The 14,366-nt window shown below is 35.1% G+C and overlaps 1 protein-coding gene and 1 long non-coding RNA gene across 3 annotated transcripts in view; one reads left to right on the top strand and one right to left on the bottom strand.

Moving 5' to 3' along the window:
* LOC106998463 (selection and upkeep of intraepithelial T-cells protein 1-like) overlaps window positions 1-11,957 on the top strand; it is a 215,810-nt gene extending 203,853 nt beyond the window's left edge. The window contains exons 9-10 of one of the 2 annotated variants that reach the window (XM_077957855.1): window positions 3,331-3,453; window positions 11,438-11,957. The gene's annotated coding sequence lies outside the window, so the exon portion shown is untranslated. Of the gene's footprint in view, window positions 1-3,330; window positions 3,455-11,437 lie in introns of those variants that run through there. The other variant, XM_077957863.1, reaches the window with a different exon arrangement.
* The window catches only part of LOC144333520 (uncharacterized), a 174,915-nt gene that overhangs the window by 99,139 nt on the left and 61,410 nt on the right, over window positions 1-14,366 (bottom strand). The window lies entirely within an intron of this gene.

Genomic DNA, 14,366 nt, shown 5'->3' with positions numbered 1-14,366 from the left:
GCTGTAAAGATACTACTAGAGTCTGAGTAATTTATAAGCAAAGGAGGTTCAATCGACTGGTAGTTCTGCATGGCTGGGGAGACCTCAGGAAACTTCCAATCATAGCGGAAGGGGAAGCAGGCATGTCTTAAATGACAGCAGGTGAGAGAGCGCACATGAGAGAGCAGGAAAAACTACCATTTCTAAAACTTGTGAGAATTCACTCACTATCATGAGAACAGCATGGGGGAAACCACCCCCATAATCCAATCACTTCCCTCTCTTCTACACATGGGGATTATGATTCAAGATAAGATTTGGGTGAGAACAAAAAGCCTAAGCATATCAATATCTTAAACACTCTCAGAAGATAAAAAGATCTTGGAATAGTTTAGTAACATGTAGTTCCATCAGGACATATGCTATGATCGCTGAAGATTTTAATTCTATGTTATTTAAACCTCATAGAACATTATTTTAATTATTGTTTTATATAGCATTGCTTGTTTATATTTATCTATAGTTTACAACTTTTTTGACTTCTATTTTTTCTTGCATATCAGACTTAACAAATACTATCACACTATCTGATAGCGTTTGTCTCACATTTATTTCAATGGCTACAGAATTTTAGTTTGAAGATTTTTTCCAGTGCATTGAACATATTATTTCACTATTGTGACTTCCACTGTTTCTATTCTATTGAGAAGTCTGCTTTTAGTCTAATTGGCGCTTCTGAATGTGAACTTTCTTTTTCTCTGGCTGCTCAAAAGAGTTTTTAGTGTGTGTGTGTGTGTGTGTGAGCACATGCCCATGTACATGCCTTTGTGGAATTCTTTTTATTTTTTAATAATAAGGATTAATTGGGCTCCCTGATTTTCTACATTAGTGTTTTTTGTCAGGTCTCAAAAAATCTCAGCTACCATTGTTTTAAATACAGCCATGTGTTGCTTAACAATGGGATACATTCTGAGAAATATTTATGTAGCCAATTGCATCATTATGTAAATATCATGTAGCATATTTACACAAACCTAAATGGTATTGCATACTACACACCTAAGCTATAAGGTATAGCCTATTATCCTAGGCTAAAAACCAGACCAGCATGCTACTGTACTGAATGCTATAGGCAATTGTAACACAATGGTAAGTATTTATGTATCTAAACATATCTAAACATAGAAAAGGGACAGTGAATATATGGTATAAAGGATAAAATATGGTACATCTGTACAGGGCGCTTATTATGAATAGAGCTTGCAGGACTGGAAGTTGCTTTGGGTGAGTAACTGAATGAGTAGTGAGTGAATGAGAAGGCTTAGGACATTTCTGTACACTCTTGTAGGCTTTATAAACACTGTACACTTAGCCTACACTAAATTTACTTTATTTGGTAATAGATTAACCTTAGCTTATTGTGACTTATTTACTTGTAAACTTAAAAATTTCTTAACTTTTTGACTGTTTTGTAATAACAGCTTAAGATACAAATGTACAATCATACAAAAATGTTTTCTTTCTTTATGTCATTATTCTATAAGCTTTTCCTAATAAAACAATTTAAAAAATTTTTTTTATTAAAAACTAAGATACAAATACACACCTTAACCTAGGCCTACTCAGGGTCAGGATCATCACTATCACCATTTTCTACTTCCATATTTTGTCCCCCTGGAAGATCTTCAAGGGCAATAGCACATATGGACCTGTCACCTCCTATGATAAGGATGTTTTCTCTTCTGTGATAATTCCTGAAGGACCTGCTGGAGGCTCTTCTTAAAGGAGGTGTCTCTGCAGAAGCATCCATTGTGGTTTGCTTGATTTTTTTCTTTTTTTCATTATAGATTTTCTTGTAAGCAGATAATGTACCACAGACATTCCTGCTCATTAATGCAATCCTTTCAGTATTGGGGTTCATATTTTCAAATATTTTAAGGAGCTTGTTGATGTCTGCAAAAGCTTCTGCTAAACCATTCACTCTGGATTTCCTGAGAAGGTCTTCTTTTTCTTCTCCTGCAGTTTCCTTGTCTCTTTTTTGTTCCTCAGCTATGCATTCTTGTTACAGTTCCAACAGCTCATTAATTAATTCCTCAGGATGACATCACTAGATGAAAGAAAATTTTCAGCTCCATTATAATCTTATGAGACCACTGTGATATATATGGTTCACTGTTAACCAAAACGTCATTATGTGGCACATAACTGTACTTCCTTTTCTCCTTTATTTAATTTGTCTTCTTTTTAACTTTAGATTCTGTCAATCAGAACTTTCTACTCCATTCTCTATGTCTCTTAACTTCTCTCCTTTATTTTTGACTTTTTCTCTCCATGTTTATGCCTTCCAGTTTATTATCAAGTTTAGTAATCAATTCCTAAATATGAGTGATTTTTGTGGTACCCACTCTGAATTCTTAACTTCAGACATTATGTTTCAATATCATCAATTTTATTTACTACTTTTTCAAAGTACCTCTTCTCAAGTTACCTTTAATAATTTTTGTTCTGCAGATATTTCTTAGCTTGTCTCATCCAATTTTTAAATATAATATGTACAGGTGGTATTTTTTGGACCCTGTTTCATCTTTGAAATAGCTAAAATTGTTTTGTAACTGTTTTCTGATTTCCTCTGGATGTTGTCTTTGTAGCTCTAAATCACTTAACAGATGTTTAATAAGAGATTACTATATACCAAACACATTTCTAAATACTGGGGATTCAACAGTGAACATCACAATGTTCTGCATTAATGAAATCAAAAGTATCATCTGTAACTTTATTATTGGTCCTTCTAGAGTTTGAGCCCTATGACAACCTTTTAAATATTTGAGTTTAGTAATCATGGCACCTTCTTTATCATCTTTTGTCCATTTGTTCCTTATGATTGACTTTGACCTCCTCCAATATTATGATCATCCTGTGTACTTTGTATATTAAAATTTCCTCTTCTGCCACTGAGCTGCAATTAAAAATAATTTGTTTTATCCAACTGTTCAGAGCCTCCTTATGACATTTTCAGACACTTTGCCTCTACATTTCTTCAACAAAAGTGTAAAAATAAATGAGAGCATATTTTCAGTTTCCTGTGGATTAATGAGTAGAGATGACTTCTCACAGATTGTATTCATGGTTCAACCCAAATTGCACATATAGGCTCGACCAACCTACATAGTCTATGACATCATAAAACCTTGGATAAGCCCAGAAAAAACAAGTAAATGAACCTACTCAACCTCCTTTTACCTTTATTAAGTGGGCTTCTACATATCTGGATTCTTAATTTGTGAATATTTTCAAGTCTTTATTTCTTTATAATGAATTGTTTGCATTTTTTCTTTCTCTTTTTTTCAGTCTCTGTTTCAGATGATCTGTTCTTATTGTATAGTATTTGGACAGATGATTTATGCATAATCTTGGGTATTCTAATGTTATTCTTCACCCTACTCATTTTTGTTCTACTTTATACTCTGAAAGGTAAGTGAAGCAGCAAGGGTGGGAGCTCCAAGGAAGTATATCCTGTACTTTTATCTGAATCTCTTGAAGGATTAGCTTTCACTCTGAAATATCTGTTAAAGGCTCAAATAACTCTGAAAAAATAGTGGCTTGGGTTATTCACGTTTTCCCTTATTTCAGCAAACTGACAGGAGCATTTTATGACTTACCTACACCTTGCTAATTGCTCATTTCACTATACTGCAAATCTCCCTTTACTTATAAAGAACATGTGTGAGAATCGGCTTTCACCAACTACTTTTAAGAATCAGTGGCACCAGATGACATGATTGTATATTTAGAAAACCCCATCACCTCAGCCCAAAATCTCCTTAAGCTGATAGGGAACTTCAGCAAAGTCTCAGGATACAAAATTAATGTGCAAAAATCACAAGCATTCTTATACACCAGTAACAGACAAACAGAGAGCCAAATCATGAATGAACTTCCATTCACAATTGCTTCAAAGAGAATAAAATACCTAGGAATCCAACTTACAAGGGATGTAAAGAACCTCTTCAAGGAGAACTACAAACCACTGCTCAGTGAAATAAGAGGACACAAACAAATGGAAGAACATACCATGCTCATGGAGAGGAAGAATAAATATTGTGAAAATGGCCATACTGCCCAAGGTATGATTCAATGCCTAGATTCAATGCCATCCCCATCAAGCTACCAATGACTTTCTTCACAAAATTGGAAAAAACTGCTTTAAATTTCATATGGAAGCAAAAAAGAGCCCGCATTGCCAACACAATCCTAAGTCAAAAGAACAAAGCTGGAGTCATCACGCTACCTGACTTCAAACTATACTACAAGGCTACAGTAACCAAAACAGCATGGTACTGGTACCAAAACGGAGATATAGACCAATGGAACAGAACAGAGCCCTCAGAAATAATACCACACATCAACAGCTATCTGATCTTTGACAAACCTGACAAAAACAAGAAATGGGGAAAGGATTCCCTATTTAATAAATGGTGCTGGGATAATTGGCTAGCCATAAGTAGAAAGCTGAAACTGGATCCTTTCCTTACTCCTTATACAAAAATTAATTCAAGATGGATTAGAGACTTAAATGTTAGACTTAAAACCATAAAAACCCTAGAAGAAAACCTAGGGAATACCATTGAGGACATAGGCATGGGCAAGGACTTCATGTCTAAAACACAAAAAGCAATGACAACAAAAGCCAAAATTGACAAATGGGATCTAATTAAGCTAAACAACTTCTGCACAGCAAAAGAAACTACCATCAGAGTGAACAGGCAATCTACAGAATGGGAGAAAATTTTTGCAATCTACTCATCTGACAAAGGGCTAATATCCAGAACCTACAAAGAACTCAAACAAATTTATGAGAAAAAGAAACCCCATCAAAAAGTGGGCAAAAGATATGAACAGACATTTCTCAAAAGAAGACATGCATACAGCCAACAGATACATGAAAAAATGCTCATCATCACTGGCCATCAGAGAAATGCAAATCAAAACCACAGAGATACCATCTCACACCAGTTAGAATGGCAATCATTAAAAAGTCAGGAAACAGCAGGTGGTGGAGAGGATGTGGAGAAACAGGAACACTTTTATACTGTTGATGGGATTGTAAACTGGTTCAACCATTGTGGAAGACAGTATGGCGATTCCTCAAGGATCTAGAACTAGAAATGCCATATGACCCAGCCATCCCATTACTGGGTATATACCCAAAGGATTATAAATCATGCTGCTATAAAGGCACATGCACATGTATGTTTACTGCAGTACTATTCACAATAGCAAAGACTTGGAATCAACCCAAATGTCCATCAGTGACAGACTGGATTAAGAGAATGTGGCACATATACACCATGGAATACTATGCAGCCATAAAAAGGATGAGTTTGTGTCCTTTGTAGGGACATGGATGTAGCTAGAAACCATCATTCTCAGCAAACTATCGCAAGAACAGAAAACCAAACACTGCATGTTCTCACTCATAGGTGGGAACTGAACAATGAGATCACTCGGACTCTTACAAACAAATAGAAAACATAATAGAAACATAATAGAAAACATAATAGGAAAACATTCCATGCTCAAGGATAGGAAGAGCCAATATTGTGAAAATGGCCATACTGCCCAAAGTAATTTATAGATTCGATGCGATCCCCATCAAGCTACCAATGACTTTCTTCACAGAATTGGAAAGAACTACTTTAAAATTCATATGGAACCAAAAAAGAGCCCTCATTGCCAAGACAATCATAAGCAAAAAGAACAAAGCTGGAGGCATCACATTACCTGACTTCAAACTATACTACAAGGCCACAGTAACCAAAACAGCATGGTGCTGGTATCAAAACAGATATATAGACCAATGCAACAGAATGGAGGCCTCAGAATTAACCTCACACATATAAAACCATCTGATCTTTGACAAACCTGACAAAAACAAGAAATGGGGAAAGGATTCCCTATTTAATAAATGGTGTTGGGAAAACTGGCTAGCCATGTGCAGAAAACTGAATACACCTTATGCAAAAACTAACTCAAGATGGATTACAGACTTAAACCTAAGACCTAAAACCACAACAACCCTAGAAGAAAACCTAGGCAATACCATTCAGGACATAGGCATGGGCAAAGACTTCATGTCTAAAATACCAACAGCAATGGCAACAAAAGCCAAAGTTGACAAATGGTATCTAATTAAACTAAAGAGCTTCTGTACAGCAAAAGAAAATATCATCAGAGTGAACAGGCAACCTACAGAATGGGGGAAAATTTTTGCAGTCTATCCATCTGACAAAGGGCTAATATCCAGAATTTACAAGGAACTTAAACAAATTTACAAGAAAACAAACAACCTCCTCAAAAAGTTGCCAAAGGATATGAACAGACACTTCTCAAAAGAAGACACTTATACAGCCAACAAACATATGAAAAAAAGCTCATCATCACTGGTCATCAGAGTAATGCAAATTAAAACCACAATGAGATACCATCTCACACCAGTTGAAATGATGATCATTAAAAAGTCAGGAAACAACAGATGCTGGAGAGGATGTGGAGAAATAGGAATGCTTTTACACTGTTGGTGGGAGTGTAAATTAGTTCAACCATTGTGGAAGACAGTGTGGCGATTCCTCAAGGATCTAGAACTAGAAATACAATTTGACCCAGCCATCCCATTACTGGGTATATACCCAAAGGATTATAAATCATTCTACTGTAAAGACACATGCATGTGTATGTTTACTGCGGCACTATTCACAATAGCAAAAACTTGGAACTAACCCAAATGTCCATCAGTGATAGATTGGATACAGAGAATGTGGCACATATACACCAAGGAATACTAGGCAGCCATTAACAAGGATGCATTTGTGTCCTTTGCAGGGACATGGATGAAGCTGGAAAACATCATTCTCAGCAAACTAACACAGGAACAGAAAACCAAACACTGCACGTTCTCACTCATAAGTGGGAATTGAACAATGAGAACACATGGACACAGGGAGGGGAACATCACATACTGGGGCCTGTTGGGAGGTGGGGGGTTAGGGGAGTGATAGCATTAGGAGAAATACCTAATGTAGGTGATGGGTTGATGGGTGCAGCAAGTCACCATGGCATGTGTATACCTATGTAACAAAGCTGCAAGTTCTGCACATGTACCCCAGAACTTAAAGTACATGTATAAAAAATAGAGCTACCATAGGATCCAGCAGTTCTCCTGCTAGGTATATACCCAAAAGAAAGGAAATCAGTATATTGAAGAAATATGCACTGCCAGGTTTATTTCAGCACTTTTCACAATAGCTAAGATTTGGAAGCAACCTACATGGCCATCAACAGACAAATGGATAATGAAAATGTGACACATACACAAAAAGGAATACTATTTAGCTATAAAAAGAAAGAGATTCTGTCATTTGCAACAACATAGATGGTATTGGAGGTTATTATGCTAAGCGAAATAAACCAGGTGCAGAAAGACAACTTCACATTTAATGGCCTCGTTGCCTGGGGTGGCATCCGAAGTTTTTGGTCTCCTGACTGAATAAATCAAGGATGTGGACACATGAAAGGTGAGGTTAGAGCAGAAATTTAATAGGTGAAAGAAAGATAACAGCCTCTTGCTGCAGAGAGGGGTCCCTAAAAGGGTTGCCATTCCACAGTGAAATGCAAGGGTTTTTATAAATGAGCTAGTGGGAGGGGGTATCTTAGCTATATAGGACAACAAGAAAAACCATTTAGGATTAGGTATGCCATCTGCATGGAGTGTGAATATCTGGCAGCCCCTGTCCCAACCTTTTATTACCCCAGCAGGTCGTTGGCCTGAGCTACTTCATGTAGCTTATCTCTTTCCTACTGTGCATGTGCTAGAAAAGGGGAGGTGGTGCCCTCATGTTTCACATGCTTGGCCCCAGGTAATCCTTTCTACTGGTGCAACTGCAGGCATCCCCCTGAACAAGATTCCAGCTTCCTTATCTATGTTTGCAGCCTGATCTTCCACACTGCTCTTTTTTAGAAGAGAAGTTCTGCCAAGGACTCTTTGCCTTGTCTGCCTAGTTAGTTTCTTTCTACTTCCTCTCTCAACGTGTTCTCACTTACCTGTGGGAGCTAAAAATATTTAAAAAATTGAAATCAGTGAGATAGAAAGTAGAAAGATGGTTACTAAAGGCTGGAAATAGTAGTTGCAGGTGGAGTGGAGAAGGAGGGATGGTTAATGAGTGCAAAGTAATAGTTAGAAAGAATAAATAAGACCTGGTATTTACTAGCACATCTGGTTAACCTTAGTAAAAACAAATTTAAAAATCCACAAAACTTAATTGTATATTTAAAAATAACTAGCATAGCATAATTGATTTGTTTAAAACATAAAGAATAAATGCTTAAAGTAATGGATATACTATATACCCTGACATGAATATTACACATTTTATGCCTGTATCAATATGTCTTATGTAATTCATAACTATATATACCTACTATGTACCCACAATATTTAAAATTTAAAAACTAAAAAGAAGCCTTAGCCATAAAAGTGAAAGATCTCTACAATAAACACTATAAAACACTGATGCAAGAAATAGAAGAGGACACCAAAAAATGGAAAGATATTTCATGTTTATGGTTTGGAAGAGTGAATATTGTTATAATGTCCATACTACCCAATACAATCTGCAGATTGAATATAATTTCTATCAAAATACCAATGACATTTTTTTCACAGAAGTAGAAGAAGCAATACCAAAATTTATATGAAACTACAAAACACCCAGAATAACCAAAGCCATCCTGAGCAAAGAGGTAAAAAACTGGAGGCATCACATTACCTGACTTCAAATTATACTACAAAGCTATAGTAACCAAAACAGCATGATACTGGCATAGAGACAGACACATAGACAGAGAAAACAGAATAGAGAACCCAGAAAGAAATCCATACATCTACAGCAAACTCATTTTTGTTGAAGTTGCCAAGATGATACATTGGGGAAAGGACAGTATCCTTAATAAATGGTGCTGAGAAAACTGGATATCCATATGGAGAAGAATGAAATTAGACTCCTATCTCTCAAAATATACAAAAATAAAATAAAATGGACTGAAGACTTACTTCAAACTATGAAATTACTACAAGAAACATTGGAGAAACTCTGCAAAATTCTAACAACTCAATAAGAAAAAATCTAATAATCTGATTAAAAAATGAAAAAAAATCTAAATATCTATTTCTCAAAAGAAGACATCCAAATGGCAAAAAGGTATATAAAAAGACATCCAAATGGCAAAAAGCTCAGCATCAGCTCATCAGAGAAATGCAAATGAAAACTACAATGAGATGTAATCTCACTCCAGTTAAAATGGCCTTTATCCAAAAGACCATTGGCAAGGATGTGGAGAAAAAGAAATTCTCATACACTGTTGGTGGAAATGTAAATGAGTACAATCACTATGGAGAACAGTGTGGAGGTTCCTCAATTAAGTGAAAATAGAATTACTACTGTATGATCCAGGAATTCCACTGCTAGGTATATACCTCAAAGAAAAGATATCATTATATGGAAAAGATATCTGGACTCTCATTTCTATTGCAGTGCTGTTCACAATAGTAGATAAATTTGGAAGCAACCTAAGCGACCATCAACAGAGAAATGGATAATGAAAATGTGGCACATATACACAAGGGAGCACTATTCAGCCATAAAAACAAAGAGATTCTGTCATTTGAAACAATGCTGGTAGAATTGGAGGTCATTATGTTAAGTGAAATAAGCCAGGCACAGAAAGACAAATTTCCAATGTTCTCACTTATCTGTAGGAGCTAAAAATAGCAAAACAATTGCACTCGTGGCGATAGAGAGTAGAATGGCAATTACCGGAGTCTAGGGAGATTAGCCAGGAAGGGGAGATAACATGAGGATGGCTAATGGTTATGAAAATATAGTCAGAATGAATAAGATCTAGTATTTGATAGCACAGCTGGGTAGCTGGTCAACAATAATTTATTGCACATTTAAAAGTAATCAAAGGAGTATAATTAGGTATAATTTTATTGTAACACAAAGAAATTATAAATATTTGGGGCAATGGATACCTCATTTACCCAAATGTGATTATTATTGATAGTATGCCTGTATAAAAACATTTCATGTAACCCATAAATATATACATCTACTATGTACCCACAAAACTTAAGAATATATTAAAAACATAATGATTAAAAGCAGTTTTTGTTTAAAAGAATGGAAAAACAAACACCTGGAAAATAGCAGCTGTATGTTTTGTTAATATTTGAAATTATATAGAAATCATAATTACCATTGATATAAAAAAGATTATTATATTATTGTAATGGAAGTCAATGTTTTCAATTTAACCATTCTGGTAATTATGTAGTGCTGTCTTAATACTTGTGTCTTAATTTGTAATTTTGTGATCACTATATATATAGTCTAGTATAAAACATAGAGAAAAGCAATATATTTAGGCATAATGTACTTTTCTAACTCAGTGCAAAGTTAATCCAAGGCAATGTATAAATGTCTACATGAGACTTTAATATAATAAGATATTAGAATTTAATCAAAACTTCAGGGAAGAATAAGTTTGATGTGAAACTAACACCTTGGGGAAGGATTTCCAGAGAAGGTTAGATTTGAATTGGAATTTTGAGAGTTAATCCTTTGGGTTTAAAATATAAGAGAGAATAAACTAGGAGGGACATATGGTGATTCTAAGGAATAGAGTTATCGCAAATATGGCTTGTTTTTAAGCAATCTTGCTTCTCTTTTAACTTCTTGGTAATTTGAAAAGTTCCTATGTGAGATCTGCATGATTGAATCAGAACTAAGAACACACTAATGAAATTCTCTGAATGACAAAGTTAAATAAATTGTGGAGACTAAAGTGCTGAGTTCAGCAGATTCTCATGGTTTTTGGAGGTCACAGAAATGTTCACTTATTGGTGTATTATCTCTGTAAATGCTTTGCTTTCATATAGGACTAATTTTATTATAAGAATGTTTCATTAAATTAAAAAGAGTAATTGAAAAGGATTTTTATAAGATTATAAAGGTACACAAATTATTCATTTATTTTATAAGCTTGAAACAATTATAGTCCATAAACTAATTAACATATTGATTTTATCTATATAATATATATTATAAGACTGATATAATATCAGCTGTTATACATATATTTTGAGAATAATAAATAATGTATTAAGGTAAGAAAAATATTCAAAAGCACTTAAGCAATATGTTTTACAAATATTTAATCCCATTTTATAGGTTGATTGATTGTTATTTTATTGATTGTTTCTTTTGCTGTGCAGATTTTTACTTTGATGTAGACCTACTTGTTTGTTATTGTTACCTGTACTTTTGGTGCCAAATCCAAAAAAAAAAAAATCATTGTTAAGACCACTGTCAAGAAGCCTTTTCTTTATGTTTTCTTTTAGGAATGCCACAGTTTCAGGTCTTACCTTTAAGTGTTTAATCCACTTTGAATTGACTTTTGTGGATGATGTAAGAAGAGAAGTGTCCAACTTCATTTTTCATATATGGATATTCAGTTTTCCCAGGACCATTTACTGAAGAGTCTATCTTTCCTCTATTGTGTGTTCTTGATGTCTGTATCAAAACTTATTTCACAATATATGTATGGATTAATTTTGGGACTTTGTATTTTGTTCTATTGGTCTGCATGTCTGCTTTTATGACAGCATGATGCTGTTTTGATTACTATAGCTTTGTAACATAGTTTGAAATCAGAAAGTTTAATGATGCCAGCTTTGTACTTCTTGCTCAAGCTTGCTTTAGCTGTTCAGTGTCTTTTGTGGTTCCATACAAATTTTAGTTTTTTTTTTTTTTTTTTTTGTAAAAAACACCATTGGAATTTTGATAAGGATTTAACTAAATCTGTAAATCACTTTGGGTAGTATGGCTATTTTCACAACATTAAATCTTCCAATTAATGAACATGTGATATCCTTCCATTTATTTGTGCCTTCTATAACTTGTTTCATCAATGTGTTATAGTTTTCAGTGTACAGATTTTTCATCTCCTTACATAATTTTATTCCTATGTATGTTTTTTTTCAACTTTTATTTTACATTCAGGGGTACATGTGCAGGTTTGCTACATAGGCAAACTCATGTCATGGGGGTTTGTTGGACAGACTATTTCATCACCCAGGTACTAAGCCTAGTACCCAAGATTTATTGTTCTGTTCCTCTCCCTCCTTCCACCCTCCATCCTTAAGTAAGCCCCAGTATGTGTTTCATGAGTTCTCATAATTTAGCTCCTGCATTTGTTTGCTAAAGATAATAGACTTCAGCTCCATCAATGTACCTACAAAAGACATTATTTTTTAATGACTGCATAGTATTCCATGGTGTATGCATACCACATTTTTATTATCCCATCTGTCATTGATGAGCATTTAGGTTGATTATATCTCTTTGCTATTGTGAATGGTGCTGCAGTGAACATTTGCATACATGTGTCTTCTTGGTAGAATAATTTATATTCCTCTGGGTATATATCCAGTAATGGAAATGCTGGATCAAATGGTAGTTCTTATTTTAGCTCTTTGAGAAATTACTACACTGCTTTCCACAATGGTTGAAATAATTTACACTCCCGCCAACAGTATATAAGTGTTTCTTTTTCTTTGCAACTTTGCCAGCACCTGTTATTTTTTGACTTTTTAATAATTGTATTCTGACTAATGTAAGATGATATCTCATTGTGGTTTGAATTTCTCTAACGATAAGTGATGTTGAGCATTTTTCATATGATTGTTGGCCACATGTATGTCTTTTTTTGCAAAGCATCTGTTAGAGTCCTTTGCCCACTGTGTAATAATTTTTTTTCTTTTAAACTTGTTTAAGTCCCATATAGATAATGGATATTAGACCTTTGTCAGATGCATAGTTTGCAAAAATTTTCTCCCATTCTGTAGGTTGTCTGTTCACTCTGTTGACAGTTTCCTTTACTGTGCAGAAGCTCTTTAGTTTAATTATATCCCAATTTTTGCTTTTGTTGAAATTGTCCTTTGCCTCTTTATCATATAACCTTTGTCTATTCCTATGTCCAGATTGGTATTGCTTGGATTGTCTTCCAGGATTTTCATAGTTTTGGATTTTACATTTAAGTCTTTAATCCATCTTGAGTAATTTTTGTATGTGGTGTAAAAAAAGAGTTCCAGTTTCAGTCTTCTGTAAATGGCTACCCAGTTATCCCAGCACCGTTTACTGAAGAGGAAATCCATTGTTTGTTTTATTCAGCTTTGTTGAAGATTAGATGGCCTCATTTCTGAGTTCTCTGTTTTTGTACCAGTACCATGCTTTTTTGGTTATTGTAGTGCTATAGTATATTTTGATATTGGGTAGCATGATGCCTCTAGCATTGTTCTTTTTGCTTAGAGTTGCCTTGGCTATTCAGGCTCTTTTTTGAGTCATATGAATTTTAAAATTGTTTTTGCTAGTTCTGTGAAGAATGTCAATGGTAGTTTAATAGGAATAGCACGGAATCTGTAAATTACTTTCGGCAGTATTGCCATTTTAATGATATTGGGAATTCTACCTCAGGGAGATGTAACACTGCTACTAGTAGCTGGCTGGAGTTCCAAGCCAATGAGTCTTACCCTGTGAGGTGTGATGGAAGCTGAACCCGCAGATCATTGCTGCTCAGCCGCTGGATTCAGTCCCTTTCCTAGGGGTATATAAAGTGATCTAACCTCCCACTTTGCCAGAATTGCAGCAACTTGTGCTGGAAAGTCCTGCTATTTAAGCCTTCTGGGGAGCCTTACACTGTTTGTGGGAGTGTAAATTAATTCAGCCATTGTGGAAGATAGTGTGGTAATTCCTCAAAGACCCAGAGCTAAAAATACCATTTAACCCAGCAATCTCATTACTTGGTATAAACCCAAAGGACTATAAATAATTATATTATGAAGATGCATCCATGTGTATAGTCATTGCAGCACTGTTCACAATAGGAAAAGCATGGAATCAACCCAAATGTTAATCAATGACAGGCTAGATAAAGATAATGTGTTACCATGAAATACTATGCAGCCATAAAAAGGAAGAAGTTTGCATATCTTTTGCAGGGACATGGATAAAGTTGGAAGCAATTATCCTCAGGAGACTAATGCAGGAACAGAAAACGAACCACCACATGTTCTCATGTATAAGTGAGAGCTGAATGATGAGAACACGTGGAGGGGAACAACACACAATGGGGCCTGTCAGAGGGTGGGGGATGGGAGGAGGGCGAACATCAGGAACAATAGCTAATGGATGCTGGGCTTAACTTCTAGGTGGTGGGATGATCTGTGTAGCAAACCACAATGGCACATTTTGTTGTTGTTGTTGTTGTTG

Source organism: Macaca mulatta, chromosome 1 (assembly GCF_049350105.2).
Source record: "Macaca mulatta isolate MMU2019108-1 chromosome 1, T2T-MMU8v2.0, whole genome shotgun sequence".
NCBI lineage: Eukaryota > Metazoa > Chordata > Mammalia > Primates > Cercopithecidae > Macaca > Macaca mulatta.
Note: the sequence above shows the minus strand (reverse complement) of the source record. Positions and strands in the feature narration are given on the sequence as shown.